Source organism: Globicephala melas, chromosome X (genome assembly GCF_963455315.2).
Source record: "Globicephala melas chromosome X, mGloMel1.2, whole genome shotgun sequence".
Lineage (NCBI taxonomy): Eukaryota > Metazoa > Chordata > Mammalia > Artiodactyla > Delphinidae > Globicephala > Globicephala melas.
The window spans coordinates 100,657,689-100,678,841 of NC_083335.1; the positions used below are offsets into that span (position 1 = coordinate 100,657,689).

At 39.7% G+C, this 21,153-nt stretch overlaps 1 pseudogene; it reads right to left on the reverse strand.

Moving 5' to 3' along the window:
- Window positions 1-8,740: 8,740 nt before the first annotated feature.
- LOC115846502 (large ribosomal subunit protein eL30 pseudogene) lies at window positions 8,741-9,125 on the reverse strand (annotated as a pseudogene).
- Between the last annotated feature and the right edge of the window lie 12,028 nt (window positions 9,126-21,153).

Sequence of the window (21,153 nt, forward strand, 5' to 3'; positions counted from 1 at the left end):
GTTCGAGCCCTGGTCTGGGAGGATCCCACATGCTGCGGAGCAACTAGGCCCGTGAGCCACAACTACTGAGCCTGCGCGTCTGGAGCCTGTGCTCCGCAACAAGAGAGGCCGCGACGGTGAGAGGCCTGCGCACCGCAATGAAGAGTGGCCCCCGCTCGCCACAACTAGAGAAAGCCCTTGCACAGAAATGAAGACCCAACACAGCCAAAAATTAATTAATTAATTAAAATTTTAAAAAAGATACGGACAGGGTTTGCTTTCTCACGCCCTTTGTTCCTTGGGCGAGTGAGGAGTGCAGTCTCTTCTGATCACTCTATTATAAAATTACCCTCTCCAGACAGGTGAGATGCCCTTGAGCTATTTCACCCAAGTCAACGCAGCTCACACTAACAGAACATCTACTATGTGCCAGGCTCTGTGCCAGGTGCTAGTGATAACAAGATGAACATCACACTGCTGACAAGGAGACCAATGCATAAATTCTGTTTGTTTGTTACAAACAAACACAAATGGCTGGTCCTTGTGGAGCTCAAAAGAGGGAAAATAGAGTCTTCACTGGAGAGATAAAAGCTGTTTGGGGCTGGATATTGAAGAATGAATGAATATGGCATTCACAGATGGAGAAGGAAGAAGAGGAACTTTTAAGCAGAAGTGATAATCAGTGCAAATATTGTGTGATTATTTACAGAGTAAAGACAGTACAAAAATCATAAAGCCAGTAGCTTCAGTAGGTAATAAATTACCATAAATATGTATTGGTATATTGGGAACAGAAACTATTTCCCATTTACTATAAATTCTCAGTGTATAGCACAGGGCATGACACAGAGTAGGGATTTAATAAATGAAATGAATGAATGGCCATTAGGTGTCTTTAAAAAAATGTTTTTAATTTTTTTTTAAGATGTAAGCACACCACAGATTTTGAAGTGACCTGTAGAACTTACAATCTTTACCAAGATGAGTTGGACTACATAAGAAATGATAATTTAGTTGACAGTATGGGAATATTGAGGAAACATAATAAGTTAGGATTTTTGATGTGGTAGGCTCACATCTTAAGTCTAAACATTTGGGATTAGGAGGCATCAAAAAATCTTCAGATCCCTACACATCTTATATTCAACCATCCCTTTCATATTAATCAATGAGTTCTCTATGGGGCCTGGTAGAGCTTCCTCTGGGACTATACTGAGTTCTCCCCACTTTGCCTGAGGCCAGCAAAAGGAGAGATTATGAGAGTCCCTTAGGAACTGTGCCTGAGCTGCAGTGTCCTTGTCAGAGTCTGCTGTATATTTGAAGAATATACCGGATATCCTTTGATATATGCAAGCTTCCACCACAGAAACACTCGTATGTTCACATACTGTGTTATGTTAGGTGACTTTGCTTTCTTCTTTCTGAGAAAGACACCTTTTGGGACAATAGATGCTTCAGTTTAAGAGAAAGAGGCTAATGCTTCTCCACCTGACACAAACCTACCTGTCCTGATTGACAGTGGCATCAGTAAAACTTAAGACTCTCCTACAAAGGGAAAGAGGAGTGGCATAAACAACAAGAATAAGCTATCAACAATTCACTCGCTAAGAAAAGCAACAAGCTTGGTATGTTTTAGAGACTGGGTAATAAGAAGGCCTGAGGAGCAAAATGAAAAGAGAATTGTTGGAAGAATGTTCAATAATGCATTTGCTCAGATCCACAGATTGGAAGCTCTCAAACACTATGGTGCGAATTAAAGATATGCCAAGCAAAGGAAATTAATTATTAACAAAGTCAAGGCAGCACAGGAATCATAAGATTAGTGACTTCAATTTTAAAGTGAAAAAATTACAAATAAAGTGTATCCATAATGTAAAGAGAGGAAGCAGTTGTAATTTCATAGCTCCTACAATGCTACCCCACTGAGTGCCAAAATTCCTCCAATTTGTCCTCCCACTTTCCTCCAAAAATCATAAAGACTTTGTTGTTGTTGTTGTTAGATCATAAGTTTTTAATAGTTATTTTTGTATTTGAAAGTTCAAGGAAAACTCTTTATTTGAACATGTAGTAAAGTTCCTTATAATTTGATGGCATATAAAAAGAACACATAAGAACTCAGCTTATCACAGAAACAATTCAGCAACATGATGTGAATGGGACAAGAAGAAATGGGGGAACTAGTGTACAGGTTCTTTAGCGACCAGGGCTTTTTTGTCCCACTTCCAATGGGAACTGGAACAAAAAAGGAGGTACATCAACTGCCAAAGACTTTGAAGCAGAAAGAGTAGAAGTAACTATCTGGGCTTCCTCCCTCATATTATCCTTCAATTTCTTCTCAGTGCCTTCCACTAGCTGCCCCAAACCTGAAGCCATAAAGCAAGAGGTTCTGGGGAATGTAATGTGCAGAAATAAGTGCCCTGAAACACAGATAAGAAGACAAAACAGCAAGGATTGTATCTGAGCAAACAAGCAAACGACTAGAGAAGGGAAGCTGCAGTGGTTTTAAAACACGTTCATAAATTCTTTGACATTTCTGCTACCAAAAGTGGAGTCTAATTCCCCTCCACTTGAATATCACTGGCCTTAGCAACTTGCTTCTAAGGAACAGAATGTAGCAAAAAGTGAATGCGTGAATTCTGAATTCGTAAAAGATACAGCTTCCACCTTGTTGGAACCCAGGTTCTTTGAGGTGCAATCCAACAGAGGGAATTTAATATAGGGAAATCGTTGCAAACAGTTTGTAAAAAACCTGAAAAATTAAAAAGACGGCAGAGAGGCAGTCTAGGGATTAGCAATAGCCAAGCAAAGATGAATAAAGGACCCATGTAGGTGGTCTGGTCACAGCCCCAGCTGAAGTTCCAGCTGACAGATGGCACTGAGGGCCAGACAAGGGAGGGAGTGAATCTTCAGATGATTCTAACCCCAGTATTCAAGACACCCCTGCTGACGCCACATGGAACAGAGACAAGCTGTCCCCACTGAGTCCTGCCCAAATTGCAGATCCACGAGCAAAAAATAAATACTGCCGTTGTTAAAGTCGCTAAGTGGTGTGGTGGGCTGTTAAACACCAATGGTTAACCCCAACAGGATCTGAGAGCAAACAAACCAATGACTCACACAACATCATTCTCATTTTCTCATTTCTGCTTCAGCTAACATCTGAAGGTCTCAGTCAGACGCAACCATACTTCAATTTTATGGCCATTTTAGATATTTACTGGCCAGTGTTACTGGCAGTAAAGACAATTTTTCAACTCATTAATTCTGATTATACATCCAAAGGATGAACGACTGTTCATTGAAGCTATGGTTTATTCCTCCATTTAGATATATTTCCATATGACGGTGTTAACAGAGCTTAGTCTCTTCATATGAAATATAAGACTTTGAAACTTTAGTTACCTATGTGAAATTCAATTTAATTTACTATAATTTACTATTAATTTGAAATAAAGGCCAACTCATTGACTAAAGAAATATTATTTGAAGAGTATTATTGCATAAGAGATTAATTTGATAATTGTTTCTGACATTTATTTTACATGTTACCCTTTTACAGCATGGGAAAAGGTACAGAAAAAGGAAATGGATGAGGGGAGCAAAGTGAAAGAATAAGGGAGGAAACAGTGGAATGTGAGAGCAAAGGAGAGAGAAGCACACTACTGAAGAAGAAGAATGCTGATACTGATCTACTTTTACAAGCATGCTGATTCATTGGCCCTTTCACACAATGGAAATGTTTTCTCAGTGGAAGAGAAGAAAAACATAACTGGTACATTTCCCAGTATGTTTCTGGAGACAACAGATTCAGGAGGGCTTGCTGGAAAACATACCAGATGGACGCAGGAGACCAGACTGTGCCACTAACAAGCCATATGACAGTCAGGTCACTTACTGTCTTTGTAGCTTAATTTCTTCATGAAAAAAAAAAAAACAACACAGGGGTTATACCAGATGATTTCTAAGGTTTTTAAGTTCCAGCAATAAAATTCTAAAATTTTATTATTTACGGGGACTTTCCTCTTGCCTGAATGACTCTAGATTCGGATGCTGTGCTTAGTCCTAGGGCAAAAGAAATGTTAGACTGATAAAACTGATACATAACGACTTGTCCCAGCCCGACAATCTCCTGCACACCTCACTGTAAATTCTAGAGTAGCAACTCTGACACCAAATCCCAGTTATTGCATTTGTTTTATTTATTTATTTATTTTTTAACAAGCCAAAGTTGTATTTGTTTTTTTAAACAGGAAAATTATGCTAATAAAAAAGATAAAAACGGACAAAAATCAAAACACACAACATGCAAAAGCACAACACACAACACCAGACCAGTGCAAACCCTTCCCCCACCACTCCCCCCAGGTTTCAAAACCTTTATTACAGATCCCCAAAGATTAGACTGTATTGGAGAGGTCACAGTACTGAATCAGAAAAAGAGACATTCACGCCAACATCAAATACACAATGCAGAAGGCTTTCAGTGATGAGCACAGATTTCTAGAACACTACCACGTATGCTAGTCCCTGGCCCACTTTTTAAAGTTGCTTTTAAAAAGGATTAAAAGTGCACAGACACTTTCATAAGGCACAGACAGATTGTTGTACAGGTGATCTCACTAGGGACTTGAGAAAGACGGTGAGAAAATTAAATACCGAGAGATGCCAGGAGGCCACGTGTTCCTGAGCCGGAGTCCCTCTGCCAGAACCGGGGCAGAGACAGGATTGAGCAGTGGAAGGTGACTGCCTCTCATTCGCCAAGACTTTGCACAACCCAATTCTGGAACTGACTGGGGGTTCTCTGCCGACTTGGGGATTGATTGCCAGCCACCAGTCCCAAGGCCTGAAAGTAGCAGGTAGCTATGTCCCCGTGTCTCCCTGGCAAGACCTGAAGGCGATTATCGGTTGGTGGGGTTCTTGAGGGTTCTGTCCAAGGCCATTTCGGCAGCAGCTCAGTGACTACAAGATGCCCGGCATTCCTAATGCAGAGAAGGCTTTCTGAAGCGTGCAGGGGGCTCTGGGTCTGGAAAGCAGTTGTGTACTCACTAAGATAGACCCCCCGAGGCAACAGGATGGCCAGGAAAGCCCATGGACTCTGCCCCAAATGTCTCATAATGTCACTCCCTCTGACATCAGAGCTGGGGCCCTGTCCTCTCAGCTCTGTCCTCCTGGCAACGCACACCTAGTGGGCACTCAGCAAATGTTTGTTGAATGACTTTGTGTGCATGTATACATGGTGTTTTACCAAACCCTGAAGACTCACAACCTGATTTCTGATTTACTCAGTAAACCTTTAATGAGTACCTACTATGTGCTACCACAGGATCCAGCACTGGGTGGGTCAAATAGAAGTTTACAAATCTGCCCACCTCCTGCTCTGGACTGCGAGCTCCCTACGGGCCTTGTCTTTAGACCCGGTTCCCATCCCTGTGTCCAGAACACAGGCCACGCTGACCAGTGGTTGTCGGATGACTGAAAAAGCATTGCTATACTTAGGGGAGCAGCTGCCCTGGGTAGCTAAATCCCAGAAGACTCCCAGTTCTGAGAATGGGCTAGAAAAAGGAGTTTGTCTTGACTTGGAAACAGCTCAATTTCTCTGGCGGTTCAGAATGAACAGGCACCACACCACAACAAAGGGGGCATCCTCTGATCTTCCAGTCCTCGCCCTGGGGGCCCTACTTAACGGGGTGGTGGTCACAGCCTCTCCCCGAAGTTGCCCCTGATGGGAGCCCCCATGAAACAGGAGAAGGCCCTTGGGTTGGACCCAAGCTCACACGTGGCTCAGCTCCACCGGGAGAAGGTGGGCAGTAGGCAGATGAGCCTGAAAGGAAGGACACTTGTGCTCCCAGGGTCCGGGTGGCAGAGGGGTCACAGTCTGGGGCTGGAACCCTCACACAGGGGCGGTTGCCCAGCTCTCTCCAGGGGCTGCCCAGGTGAGCTTCAAGGAAGAAAACTCAAGCAGTCTCGAGCTTTCTGGGCTCAGGGCCAAGCAGCGGAGAGCGTGGGTTTTGGCATCAGGCACTCCTAGGTTTGAAGCCCAGTCCTGCCACCTCCTGCTTCACTTCCAGCACCTTAGTTCTCTTACCTGACAACTGGGGATAATATCGTATTTCATTGATTCTAGGAGCACAGCTTTTCCACTTCTTTTGAAAATCCGACTACATACATATTAGTACGTTTGATATTGTTCCTACTCATTGATGTTCTATTTTCTCTAGATGGTTCATTTTGGATAATTTCTATTAATATGTCTTAAATTTACTGTTCCCTTCTTCTGTGTCCAATCATTTTTTCATTTCATATATTTTCATTCTAGTTCAAAAATTTTTCATCTTGTCACTAAAAGTTCAGATGTGTTTGATAAACACTGGCTATTCTACCCTAATATACCAAAGAAAAAATAGCAATCTCTTAGAAAGATACCAAGATAGAGAAGGACTACACATCAGATATTGTACTCTGAAGGAAGGATACTGCATAGGCCTCTTGCAAGTTACATATATTTTAGATTCCACATATAAGTGATATCATATGATATTTGTCCTTCTCTTTCTGACTTACTACACTTAGTATGATAATCTGTAGATCCATCCATGTTGCTGCAAATGGCATTATTTCATTTTTTATGGCTGAGAAATATTTCACTGTGTATATATACCATATCTTCTTTATCCATTCCTCTGTCGATGGACATTTAAGTTGCTTCCATATCTTGGCTATTGTAAATAGTGCTGCTATAAACATTGGGGTGCATGCATCTTTTCAAATTATAGTTTTGTCCAGATATATGCCCAGGAGTGGGATTGCTGGATCATATGGTAACTCTATTTTTAGCTTTTTGAGGAACCACCATAGTGACTTCCATAGTGGCTATACCAATTTATATTCCCAGCAACCGTGTAGAAGGGTTTCCTTGTCTCCACACCCTCTCCAGCAATTTGTAGACTTTTCAATGACTGCCATTCTGACCAGTGTGAGGTGAGACCTCATTTTAATTTTGATTTGTATTTCTCTAATAATTAGGAACACTGAGCATCTTTCCATGTGCCTATTAGCCATCTGTGTGCCTTCTTGGGAGAAGTGTCTATTTAGGTCTTCTACCCATTTTTTGATTGGGCTTTTTTTTTTTTAATTGAGCTGTATGACCTGTTTGTATATTTTGGAAATTAAGCCTTTGTTGCTTGCATCATTTGCAAATATTTTCTCGCATTCTGTAGGCTGTATTTCACTTTTTATGGTTTCCTTTGCTGGGCAAAAGCCTGTGAGTTTGATTAGGTCCCATTTATTTATTTTTGCTTTTATTTCTATTGCCTTGGGAGACTGACCTAAGAAAACATTGATATGATTTATGTAAGAGAATGTTTTGCCTATGTTCTCTTCTAGGACTCTTCTAGGTGTCATGCCTTCTACTTAAGTCTTTAAGCCATTGTGAGTTTATTTCTGTGTATGGTGTGAGGGAGTGTTCTAACTTTACTGATTTACATGTGGCTGTCCAGCTTTCCCAACACTGCTTGCTGAAGAGACTGTCTTTTCTCCATAGTATACTCTTGCCTCCTTTGTCAAAGATTAATTAACCATGGGTGAATGGGTTTATTTCTGGGTTCTCTATTCTGTTCCATTGATCCATATGTCTGTTTTTGTGCCAATACCATGCTGTTTTGATTACTGTAGCTTTGCAGTATTGTCCGAAGTCTCGGAGGGTTATGCCTCCAGCTTTGTTCTTTTTCCTCTGGATTATTTTGGCAATTCTGGGTCTTTTATGGTTCCATATAAATTTTAGGATTATTTGTTCTAGTTCTGTGAAAAATGTCGTGGGTAATTTGATAGGGATCATATTAAATCTGTACATTGCTTTAGGTAGTAAGGCCATTTTAACAATATTAATTCTTCCAATCAAAGAGCATGGGATATCTTTCCATTTCTTTGAATCATCTTCAATTTCCTTTATCAATGTTTTAAAGTTGTCAGCATATAAGTCTTTCACCTTCTTGCTCAGGTTTATTCCCAAGTATTTTATTTTTTTGATGCAATTTTTAAAAGGATTTGTTTTTTTACTTTCCCTTTCTGATATTTCATTGTTAGTGTAAAGAAATGAAACCAATTTCTGTATGTTAATCTTGTATCCTGCTACCTTGCTGAATTTGTTTATCAGTTATAATAGGTTTTCTGTGGAGTCTTTAGGGTTTTCTATATGGAGCATCATGTCATCTACGTATAATGACAATTTTACCTCTTCCCTTCCAACCTGGATACCTTTTATTTCTTTTTCTTGCCTGATTTTTGTGGCTAGGACTTCCAATACTAGGTTGAACAGAAATCGTGAGAGTAGGGATCCTTGTCTTCTTCCAGAGTTTAGTGGGAAGGCTTTCAGCTTTTCACCACTGAGTATTGTGCTGGCTGTGGGTTTGTTATAAATAGCTTTTAGTATGTTGAGGTATGTTCCCTCTATACCCACTCTGGCAAGAGTTTTTATCATGAATGGATGTTTAGTTTTATCAAATGCTTTTTCTGCATCTATTGAGATGATTGTGTGGCTTTTGTCTTTTGTTGATGTAGTGTATCACATTGATTTATTTGCATATGTTGAATCATCCTTGTGACCCTAGGATGAATTCAACTTGATCATGGTGTATGATCTTTTTTAACTGTTGTTGGGTTCAGTTTGCTAATATTTTGTTGAGAATTTTTACATCTATAGTCATCAAAGATATTGGCCTGAAATTTTCTTTTTTGGTGCTGTATTTGTTTTGTTTTGTTTTTAAACAAGCTCTGGACAGTTTTATTAAAGAAAAATTGTGCATGACTTACTATTCACCAGTCTTTTCTGGCATGCTTCTAATGATATCAGAATCACCTGGATCAATGATAGCCAGTGTGCATACTCTGTAGTATTTTCCACATTCTGTGCCCAATGTTACTGCCACTGTGGTGATGGACACCAGTTTTGGCCAACATAGCATAATACTCTATTTCAGATTCCTCAAGGCTGGGAAGTTGTTGGCGAGGGTGACAAGTTTTGCTTTGCCTTGTCTGATCATTTTCAGAGTCTGCTTCTACCCCAGCAGGTACTTTCCACTTTTCATAATGAGTTGCAGCCTAGAGGTGATTGACTCCAGTGACTTTTTCATCTTCTTCGTGGCCACCATCTTCCTGCCTTAGGTGCAGAACTCCCCCAACCAAGTGGAGCCGCCAAGATGGCTAGGGAGCAAGAAAGGTGTCTGGTTTTGAAAACAGGGTGATGGTGGCTTCACAGAATACTTTGGGAGTGTTCCTGCCTCTTCAATCTTTTGGGAGAGTTTGAGAAGAACTGGTATAAGTTCTTCTTTGTATGTTTGGTAGAACTGCCCAGTGAAGCCTATGGTCCTGGACTCTTGTTTGCAGGGAGGTGTTTTTTGTTTTTGTTTTTTTAAATTATTACAGATTCTATTTCATTTCTAGTGATCAGTCTGTTCCAATTATCTATTTCTTCTTGGTTCAGTTTTGGTGGGCTGTATGTTTCTAGAAACTTGTCCATTTCTTCTAGGTTGTCCAATTTGTTGGCATATAATTGTTCATAGTATTAGCTTATGTTCTTCTGTATTTCTAGGGTGTCAGTAGTTATTTCTCACCTTTCATTTCTTATTTTGTTTATCTGGGTCATCTCTTCTTGGTGAGCCTGGCCAGAGATTTGTTGATTTACCCTTTGGTTCACCCTTTCAAAGAACTAGCTCTTGATTTTATTGATTTTCTATTGTTTTTCAGTCTCTATTTCCTCATCTGTATTGTTTCCTTCCTTCTACTGACTTTAGGTTTCATTTGTTCTTCTTTTACTAATTCTTTGAGGTGGTAGGTTAGGTTGTCTGAGATTTTTCTTGTTTTTTGAGAAAGGCATGTATTGCTATGAACTTCCCTCTAAGGACTGCTTTTGGTGCCTCCCATAGATTTTGTATGGTTGTGTTTTCATTGTCATTTGTCTCAAGGTATTTTTTAATTTCCTCTTTGATTTCATCATTGAGCCATTTGTTTTTTAGTAGCATGTTGTTTAGTCTCCACATAATCTTTTTTTTTCTCATTTCTCTTTCTGTGGTTGATTTCTAGTTTCATGCCTTTGTGTTCAGAAAAGATGCTTGAAATAATTTCTATCCTCTTAAATTTGTTGAGGCTTGTTTTGTGCCCTAGAACATGGTCTATCCTAGAGAATGTTCCAATTGCACTTGAAAAGAATGTGTATTCTGGTTTTTGCTTTTTTTTTTTTCCTGGATGTAACATCCTAAAAATATCAATTAAGTCCAACTGTTCTACTGTGTCATTCAGATTGTTGCCTTATTGAGTTTCTGTCTATAAGATCTGTCCATTGATGTGAGTGGGGTGTTAAAGTCCCCTACTTTTATTGTATTCCCATCAATTTCTCCTTTTATGTCTGTTAGTGTTCGTTTTATGTATTCAGGTGCTCCTATATTGGGTGCATATATGTTAACAAGTATAATATCCTCCTCTTGTATTGACCCTTTTATCATTATATAGTGTCCTTCTTTATCTTTCTTCATGGCCTTTATTTTAATGTTGATGACTTTTTATGATCAGGCAATTATATCATTGTGAATTCTACAGAGGCTCTGGCTGCCCATCCTTTCTTGTCCTTATGAAAATGCAGTTATAACTCTGTGAAATCTTGAGAAACTTTAAGTTGCCCATTCTCACCTACCCTCAATGATGAGTGTGAGCAATCCATCAAGGAGATTTTCATTGTGTTGAATTGGTGGTGGTCAACTTGGCCTCACTGCTTCCAGTCCCTCCTCAGTCTGGGAACTATGTTTCTCAGGATCAACTTCACGCTATAGACCCAGGCTATGGTTTACCAGTGAGAGGAACTCTTGTGAATGTTGGAAAGTAGAAACGATAAAGAAGCTATTATTGCTCAATACATCATGACAATCAGAGGGGCAGGCATCTAGTTCCAGACCACTCTGCAAACTCCAACTGTGTGGTATTTGAAGTTTCTTGGACTTCCCAGGATTGGCAGCTTTTTCACTCATTCCAAGCTTTCAGACTGATGTCACAGTGGCTGTTTCTCTGATCCTTCAGCCATATACTTCCAGGCCTTCACACTCCTAATTCCCATTTTAACCCCTAATTGCTATATTAAACCTCTTATTTCCTTAATTCTTAGAGTGACTTTTAAAATTCCCAAACCAGCCTGACACAGATATTCTCAAAATTTCCAAGCAATAGCAATTTTGTTATCTCAAAAATGTATGTCAACAGAAATTATGTTGGCAAAAGTTATTACAAAAATGCATTTTGAACAGTGTGTCATTAATTATTAAGATACCACAAATGTTACCAGATTCTAGCCATAATTATTGCAATAGGTTGAAATACAAGCAAGGCACATTGAAGAGGCATCCTGACATCTCTCTCCCAAATGGGACCTTCTTTCAGATCATGATCATCTGACAACAGATGTCATAGTACAGAGTTGACCCCTATGATATTACTGATACTTGATAATTTTGACCTACAGAAACAGAAATGTCTTATGATTTAACCTAAGGCTATGATAATCTCTTCATTCTAATGGATTTTTAGTGGAACCTACATCATTTTTTCCCATATAGGAATGGTGACTTCTCTTCACAGAATCTATATTGTGTAAGAAGAGAATATTTGCTGAGGGTATTCATGAAGTTATAACTCCCTGAATTCAGATGAGAAGTCTGTGTCTTTGAACTTAAAGCAGCAGTGCCCTCAACCATAGATGATTTCATTTTTTAAATGTTAGGAAAATTTCTTCCTCAAAAATCCTAATATCTCATCAGATGTCTGTCCTAGGTCAGGACAGACATCTGGCACCATTGACATTCTGACCCAGATAATTCTTGTTGTGAATGCGGGGTGGGAGGAGGGAGGGGGTGAGAGGGATCCTATGCATTGTAGAATGTTTAGCAGTATCCCGGCATCTACCCACCAGATGCCAGTAGCACCTCCCAGTTGTGACAACTAAAAGAGTAACCAGACATTGCCAAATGTTCCCCTGGGAGGAGGGTGGTAAATCATTCATGGTTGAGAAACACTCTCCTAGATAAAACAGAAATATGATGTTGGCAAGAGCTTCACGTCTCTACCATCAGCTTGTATTTCAATCTTCTATCTTACATTTGGTTTTTTAATTCAAGATGGACTAAAATCCTTTCAACATTTCAGTAAGGATACTGAATGTTATCAAACTGTGGGATGTGCCAAAAAAACTTTTTTTAAGTGCATTGGCTATAAAGAATCGAAGGAGAGACCATGTTTAATTGTTTATGAGTAGCTGAGCAGCAATTTAGAGTGAGTTCACACTATATGCTGCTGCTGTTTATTTTTCTTTTAAATTAGATATAATTTTCATCACCAGGAGATCTTACACTGGGTATCAATAAAATATACTATACAATGGATGAGCATGTAATCAACAAAACATCCCTTTATTTCCAAATTCAGCTGTAAACTACTTCCACCTTGACTCACTGAAGCATAATACACAGGAATTCAAACAAAATGCCTAATATTGAATCACTGTGCTCCTAAAACAACACAAGCTTCAACTTGTTTGTTCTCTCTCCTCTTCTCCTGAACTTTCTCTTATCTTCTGATGAATTTCAGGCTCACCAAGCAAAACATGTAGCACAAACTAACATGGAAAACAATCACTGACCTAGCAAGTGAATAGCAACACACTACTAAATGGAGCCTCTTACACAGGGTAGTCCCCTAGCAGGGAGAAAGCAGGCATGTGAAAGCCCAGCTGGCCCTCTCATTTCAGCTGTATCAACAACTAGTACTATTACTACAGCAGAACAGGCTGTTGATGATTCATCTGAAATGTACTTCCGTTTTTAAATTTCACAAGGACCATATATATTCTCCTCAAATAGATAAAATCTACATTCTAACATTTTATTTATTGGACACTTGTCTTTCTAAAATACTATGAACATAAACACACAAAAATCTAGCAAATCTAACAGTTCAGACTACTTTACATAGAGAATATAATACCTCTCATCATTTCATTGCTCTTATCACCCCAAGATCTCATCATCATCATGCAATGCCTTTATCACCATGAATTTGGCTCACCAAGTTGGGCAATGAGGTTGAACGTCATTAGACTGATTAAGAAAAACAGTTTCCTTCCCATTCAAGTAAATCTATGGAAGGAGACTTACATAGATTTGGCAATTTTGTCTGCTCAGGAATTCAGCCACAGCCATTTTCCTTGACCTTCTTACCAAACCTCAGTGCCATCATGCTGACTTCCTCCACACTCACCAAAGAAAACCTTTACTATGGGAATGTCTAGGTTGACTGGAGCTTTATGAAGATTATACTGAACTTGAGAGTCTTTTCCATACTATGTATTATCCTAGTCTAAGGAAAACTCAGAATCAACAATGAGAGAATATTTCTATCTTATAAATGGAAAGATTAAGAACTATTTAAGGCAAAATATTTAGCAATAACAACGAATATGCAAAAGCCTTGTCAGCTGGGGTGGAAAATTGTTACTTCCATTTTAAAAATGAGAAAAATGAGGTTGTGAATGTGGTAAATATGAACACAATCACACTGCTAATGGGTAGGCAGAACTGGGGATACACACCTAGAAATTCTGGAAACGAGTCTAGCGCTATTCCTCCATATCATGCCTTAATAAAAGTAAATGGATAGGGGACTTCCCTGGTGGCACAGTGGTTAAGAATCCGCCTGCCAACACAGGGGACACAGGTTCGAATCCTGGCCTGGGAAGATCCCACATGCCACGGAGCAACTAAGCTTGTGCACCACAACTACTGAGCCTGCACTCTAGAGCCCAAGAGCCACAACTACTGAGCCCACATGCCACAACTACTGAAGCCTGCGCACGTAGAGCCTGTGCTCTGCAACGAGAAGCCACCGCAATGAGAAGCCTACGCACCGCAATGAAGAGTAGCTACCCCCGCTCGCCGCAACTAAAGAAAGCCCGCACACAGCAACAAAGACCAAACTAAGCCAAAAGTAAACAAATAAATTTTAAAAAATAAATAAATAAATGGAGAGGTATGGTGCCATTGTAAATAAATATTGTATACATAGCAATAAGATTTCATACAACTCACTCACCACAAAAGGGAAAGAAACATATCCTGTTTGGATTTCCAAGGGGCATTATCTGAAAGAAAACATCAATTTACGCCTCCTTTTGTAGAGAAGAAATAATTGCATTCATGTAAGCTTAATTCCTGAGATTCTGACAGGGTATGAAGCTCATGAACAGACCAAGAAGTCAAAAACCCTAGAGAAATGCAAATCAAAACTACAATGAGATATCATCTCACACCGGTCAGAATGGCCATCATCAAAAAATCTAGAAACAATAAATGCTGGAGAGGGTGTGGAGAAAAGGGAACACTCTTGCACTGTTGGTGGGAATGTAAATTGATACAGCCACTATGGAGAACAATATGGAGGTTCCTTAAAAAACTAAAATAGAACTACCATATGACCCAGCAATCCCACTCCTGGGCATATACCCTGAGGGGGGAAAAAAAAAAAGGTCATGAAGAACCTAGGGGTAAGACGGGAATAAAGACACAGACCTACTAAAGAATGGACTTGAGGATACGGGGAGGGGGAAGGGTAAGCTGTGACAAAGTGAGAGACTGGCATGGACATATATACACTACCAAATGTAAAATAGATAGCTAGTGGGAAGCAGCCGCATAGCACAGGGAGATCAGCTCGGTGCTCTGTGACCACCTAGAGGGGTGGGATAGGGAGGGAGGGAGGGAGGGAGACGCAAGAGGGAAGAGATATGGGAACATATGTATATGTATAACTGATTCACTTTGTTATAAAGCAGAAACTAAAAAACCATTGTAAAGCAATTATACTCCAATAAAGATGTTAAAAAAAACCCAACAACACTGGAGGGTGATAATTGAATCAGTGGTACACACACACACACACACACACACACACACACACACACACACACACTGGTATCAGTCTTCTATCTGAGAAAGAAAAAATTCAGAGAATATTTTACTTTGGAAAGCATATACTGAGAACAAAAGCAATTTCTAAAAAACTTGTTTGTGGCTCACTCACTTCTGGAATATTCTAAAAATCTAAACTCCAATAAACCTTTTAATCCATAGTAATGCCCTCCTCCATCAAAAGAAGATGAAGCCTACAGGAAATATTGACATGGATAAGCATACAATCCTACAGCTCTCTGTGAAAATATGAAGTACCTGTTATCTGAGTGGGATCTCTCTTTCCAGAACACTGAGACTCTTTCAAGACCCATACAAAACCGTTGTTTGTTGCTTTGCTTGAGGCTTGAATCACTCACTAATCTTCAAAAAAAAAAAGCACCACAAATATATTAACATAAGTCTTTATGCTATTAATTCAGTGGCATATTCAGTGACCTGTGATCCTTAGCGATCCTTGTCCCATTCAGGAAACTAGAAAACAGAGCAACTATATCTCAAAAAAATGGTGTTGCAAAAGGAGCTGAGAAGAACTTTTAATAAGCGGATTCATGGCAGAAAGATTATATAATGGTTCAGAGCAAAGCTTTCCACCCCAAGACTAGAAAAGATACTCCAGATTAATGGGATTGCGGTAAACCTCCATGAAAAACATTGACTAAATACATTCAGTGTTGGATCCCTCAGAAAGGTTAGACTTGAGCCTTACATTTCTACCAAGTTCAGCCTCATCTTGAAGGTGGGGTGTGAGGGGAAATCCTGATAAATTTGAGATCCAAGAGCACAGGGAAGCTGCACTCCCTTTTCCAGAACACTGTAGCGAGGCGGCAAGAGATTTAGAAGAGATTTAGAAATATCTGCACCTGGTGTCCAGGCCGATGGGACTGAGAGCTCACAGAGTAACTGTGCCCAAATGTGGAAAAGAACAAGATGATTTCCATGCATCCACAGTGGTGTAGAAAGCAGCAAACTGAAGATGGCCTGTAGCTGGGAGTGGGACTTAGCTATGACTCATGGGGACCAATGAACAGATGGGAATAAAGACAACTTAGAAGACGCCAACTTGCATAGACAGTATATAATCTTCCTGTAATTAGACTGAACCCTGAAAGAACAAGGATAGAGGGAAGAAAGTGAATGAATTAAGATAAATTTCCACTAGCCAGTAGAAATAAGTAAAATAAATATAGTTCTTTTTACCTTTCCAGGACACATGAACACACGGACTCAGTTTTTTACCTGCCACACCAGCTCCATCAAAAAACAGATTAGTTTTGTACAAACTGCAAAATTGCAAAATAATAATCAGCAGCTGCACAAACATCCATATCCTCATTTCCAGCCCAGAAAATAAGGCCTTTTAGACTGATATCAAATTCAGGAAACTTTCTTTTTTTTTTTTTTTGAATTTTTGAAATTTATTTTATACAGCAGGTTCTTATTAGTTATCCATTTTATACATATTAGTGTATATATGTCAATCCTAATCTCCCAATTCATCCCACTACCACCACCACCACCAACACCCCCCCTGCCGCTTTCCCCCCTTGGTGTCCGTACGTTTGTTCTCTACATCTGTGTCTCAACTTCTGCCCTGCTAACCGGTTCATCTGTACCATTTTTCTAGGTTCCACATATATGCATTAATATACGATATTTGTTTTTCTCTTTCTGACTTACTTCACTCTGTAGGACAGTCTCCAGATTCATCCACGTCTCTAAAAATGACCCAATTTCGTTCCTTTTTATGGCTGAGTAATAGTCCGTTGTATATATGTACCACATCTTCTTTATCCATTCATCTGTCAATGGGCATTTAGGTTGCTTCCATGACCTGGCTATTGTAAATAGTGCTGCAGTGAACACTGGGGTGTATGTGTCTTTTTGAATTATGGTTTTCTCTGGGTATGTGCCCAGTAGTGGGATTGCTGGGTCATATGGTAATTCTATTTTTACTTTTTTAAGAAACCTCCATAGTGTTCTCCATAGTGGCCGTTATCAATTTACATTCCCACCAACAGGGCAAGAGGGTTCCCTTTTCTCCACACCCTCTCCAGTATGTGTTGTTTGTACATTTTCTGATGATGCCCATTCTAACTGTTGTGAGGTGATACCTCATTGTAGTTTTGATTTGCATTTCTCTAATAATTAGTGATGTTGCACAGCTTTTCATGTGCTTCTTGGCCAACTGTATGTCTTCTTTGGAGAAATGTCTATTTAGGTCTTCTGCCCATTTTTGGATGGGGTTGTTTGTTTCTTTAATATTGAGCTACATGAGCTGTTTATATATTTTGGAGATTAATCCTTGGTCCGTTGATTCGTTTGCAAATATTTTCTCCCATTCTGAGGGTTGTCTTTTCGTCTTATTTGTAGTTTCCTTTGCTGTGCAAAAACTTTGAAGTTTCATTAGATCCCATTTGTTTATTTTTGTTTTTATTTCCATTACTCTAGGACGTGGATCGAAAAAGATCTTGCTGTGATTTACGTCAAAGAGTGTTCTTCCTATGTTTTCCTCTAATAGTTTTATAGTGTCCAGTCTTACATTTAGGTCTTTAATCCATTTTGAGTTTATTTTTGTGTATGGTGTTAGGGAGTGTTCTAATTTCATTCTTTTACATGTAGCTGTCCAGTTTTTCCAGCACCACTTATTGAAGAGACTGTCTTTTCTCCATTGTATATCCTTGTCTCCTTTGTCATAGATTAGTTGACCATAGGTGCGCGGGTTTATCTCTGGGCTTTCTATCCTGCTCCATTGATCTATATTTCTGTTCCCGTGCCAGCACCACACTGTCCTGATCACTGCAGCCCTGCAGTACAGTCTGAAATCAGGGAGTCCAATTCCCCCAGCTCCACCCCCCTCCCTCAAGACTGCGTTGGCCATTCAGGGTCCCCCATGTCTCCATACAACTTTTAAGATTTGTTTTAGTTCTGTAAAAAATGCCATTGGTATCAAATTAGGGAAACTTTATGGGAAAAAATCTTTAACAATAATTTTGAAAGTTAAAAATCTTATGGATATTTGCATTAACAGTACCAAAGTATGCATAATTCATTTACAAAGTATTCCTCTCTAAAATTATGTTGTAGCATATCTTAAAGAGATGTACCATACTCGCTGGGTTGACCATTCTAAGATCCAAATTGCTGCCAAGAATGAGAGTTTTGCTGTTAAGTGTAAAAAGAGCTTTGCAGATACCAGAGATGGGGTATTACAAAAGTTCTGGCAGATATGATTATATAAAAGAATGATTTAGGTAGGCGGTCATTCCAATTTAGAGTAGGATTTAACATAGCCATATTCCAAACACTGTATTATTTTGTTCACCCCCATTCTTCATCTGCTTCCTTCCAAATGCATGTCCATAGACCTGGCTTATCATCAGAGTAACTATTCAATGAAGGTCTGCACGCCACACTAGGCTGCAGTTCTATTGAAGCAGGGGCCTTCTCTGAGTTAGCTCATCCTAGTTAACTCCAAGCCTACAATACTTAGTATTGCTAAATGATTAATGAAAGAAAATATATTTGCTAAATGAGCTGATGCGTTCATTAACTGTTCATCTTACCAGTTTGCTTTTCAAATACAGTACTTGGTAAGAAATCATTCTCCCTCTGCTTTCTTCTCCATTCTCTGCTCTTCTGGTTCCCTTGGGGAATAGATAGGACACCAAACTAATTCCACAAACCTTTTGTTTTTCTGACTCGTTTTCTTTCCTCTGGGCTAAGAAGCCAGAATAATCAGAATAAGATGAAGGTCTTGTGTCCCTGTCAGTGCTAGTTGTAAGTCTCTGAAAGCATTCTCATCTCTGCTCTCTCAGGCGTCTTATTAATATGGCCATTTGGTGATGGTACTCATGATGGAGTTCTGCACTTTAATGGTCATCTCAAGGTTGTGCAGCAGGGTACACATTCTACAGCTTGTCTTAGAAAAGGACAAGAGTTCCCCCAGGGTCCAGATCTGATATTCAAAATTACTTCTGTCTGGCTGGCTAATGAGGTAAGAACAGATCCATCCACACTGATATACCGTAACCTCTTTATGGTACTGTGTCTACAGAAATGACTCCTACCGTGAACTCTTTATAATAATGCAGTGGAAGAGGCTGTGACGGTACCTACACAATGCTAAAAAGAGCTGTTTGAAAAGTGAGAAACACATAGAAATATCCCTAAGAACCAAAGACATATTTATCTGATTTCCTAAATGTAGTAATAACGTGGAACTACCAGAGGACCTGGATTGAGCTGGTTGGTCAGTTCAGGTATAAAACAAAACAAAAAAACTAATTTGGCCATTTTGTTTTTCCTACTAAATTGCTGAAATGCACCAGATGTACAGGTGTTATATGATAATGTATATTCTGAAAGTTTTACAATTGTATTTGTTTTCATAAATTTATTTATTTTTTGGCTGCATAGGGTCTTCGTTGCTACGTGCGGGCTTTCTCTAGTTGCGGCGAGCGGGGGCTACTCTTTGTTGTGGTGTGCAGGCTTCTCATTGTGGTGGCTTCTCTTTGTTTCGGAGCACGGGCTCTAGGCGTGCGGGCTTCAGTAGTTGTGGCACGCGAGCTTCAGTAGTTGCGGTGCACGGGCTTAGGTGCTCCGCGGCATGTGGGATCTTCCTGGACCAGGGCTTGAACCCGTGTCCCCTGCACTGGCAGGCAGATTCTTAACCACTGCACCACCAGGGAAGCCCGTACAACTATACTCTAAGCCCCATACCTCCAATGTTTTTCTTTTTTCTGATGGAGTTGCTCAGCTGTTTGCTGAAATGACCAAAATGACTAACTAGGTGTTGTATAAGTGAATATATATATATGTACATACCTGTATATATTGTTTAGCTCATCTATTTATTTATATATGTCTCTCTATATGTGTATCTACATATAATTTCCCCAGAAAAGATTTGTGATTTAATTACTAGCCCCATGCCTTCCTTCCAATTACCTCCATGCTGCTAAAGATTCCATCAGGAATTTTTATGATCCCTGTGTGGACCATTTAGGGAACACAACTGTAGCCTTTTAAACAGCTCACTTCCCTGCTCCCTAGCAACTTTAGTCTGTGCAAGGCAAAGCTTTGAAAGGCAGCTGGGCAACACCATCTTCATTCCAAGTGTTAATTTGATATCTGCATAATTTAATCTCCTCATTCTAAATATCAAACCCTGTTTCCAGAAGTTAATTGGTTTTCTTTCCTTTTTGTTTCTTTTTAATTTAGATATATTAACAGATTTTGTCTGCATTTTAATTTTCTCAGTTTTGGCAAGGTCCACATTTCAATTATAATTATTTGGGCTCACCATGGGATTTATATATTTTAAAGATTACATTAATTAGCTCTCAAGCAAAAAATAAATTCTATTCCTCATCAAGAGTATTATCAGCAAGCATATCCAAATGACTTTCAGGCAGTTTCAGGGCATTAGTAATTCAGAGAACAACCGCGACCGTTGTGTTTTTTAGTAAAGACCCAATGCATTGGTGTTAATTTGCTCAGTTTGTATGACCGAAGATGATTTAGACCTAAATATACAGATATACAGCCTATCTGCCTTCTCCCCACCCTCTCTCTCTCAAGTACACACACATACACGTACACATACACACATTTACTCTTGAAGATAATATTGGCTTTAGCGCTATAATAGTTGCAAGCCATTATTCTGAAGCTCCACAGTCATAAGGAGAAAAACAGGGTAACTCTAAGCTGCTACCATAAAAAGCACTTGACCTTTAGCTCTGTCCTTCTCCTAACCCAATCATCTGGGGCCTCTGGAGTACATCTCTGGAGTATTCATAGGCATCAATGTGGCCTTCCCCATCGCAACATGTTTTCCCTGCAGTAATGTCTGCTGCTGAGATCTCCCAGAATGCCCTTCCCACCCTCAGCTGCAGCTGCTCTGTGACTGTTGCCACCACTCTCCTGCTGCCATGCCTTATTGCCTGTGCTGTGTTGCCTGGGTGCCACACATGATTATATGCCCCCAGCCCTGGCGAAATACCAGTGACTGTGGATTCAAGGCTGTGCTGAGGTGTAACCCCACTGCTGGTGCAGTAGGGATCCTTCCCGACCTCTACCTTTGTGTCATGCTTTCTTACCAAGTAGTGTTCCTTGTGTTCCTGACGTCTCTGAGAGTTTTGTGAGAAAATTTCCCTTTGAGATTTTATCA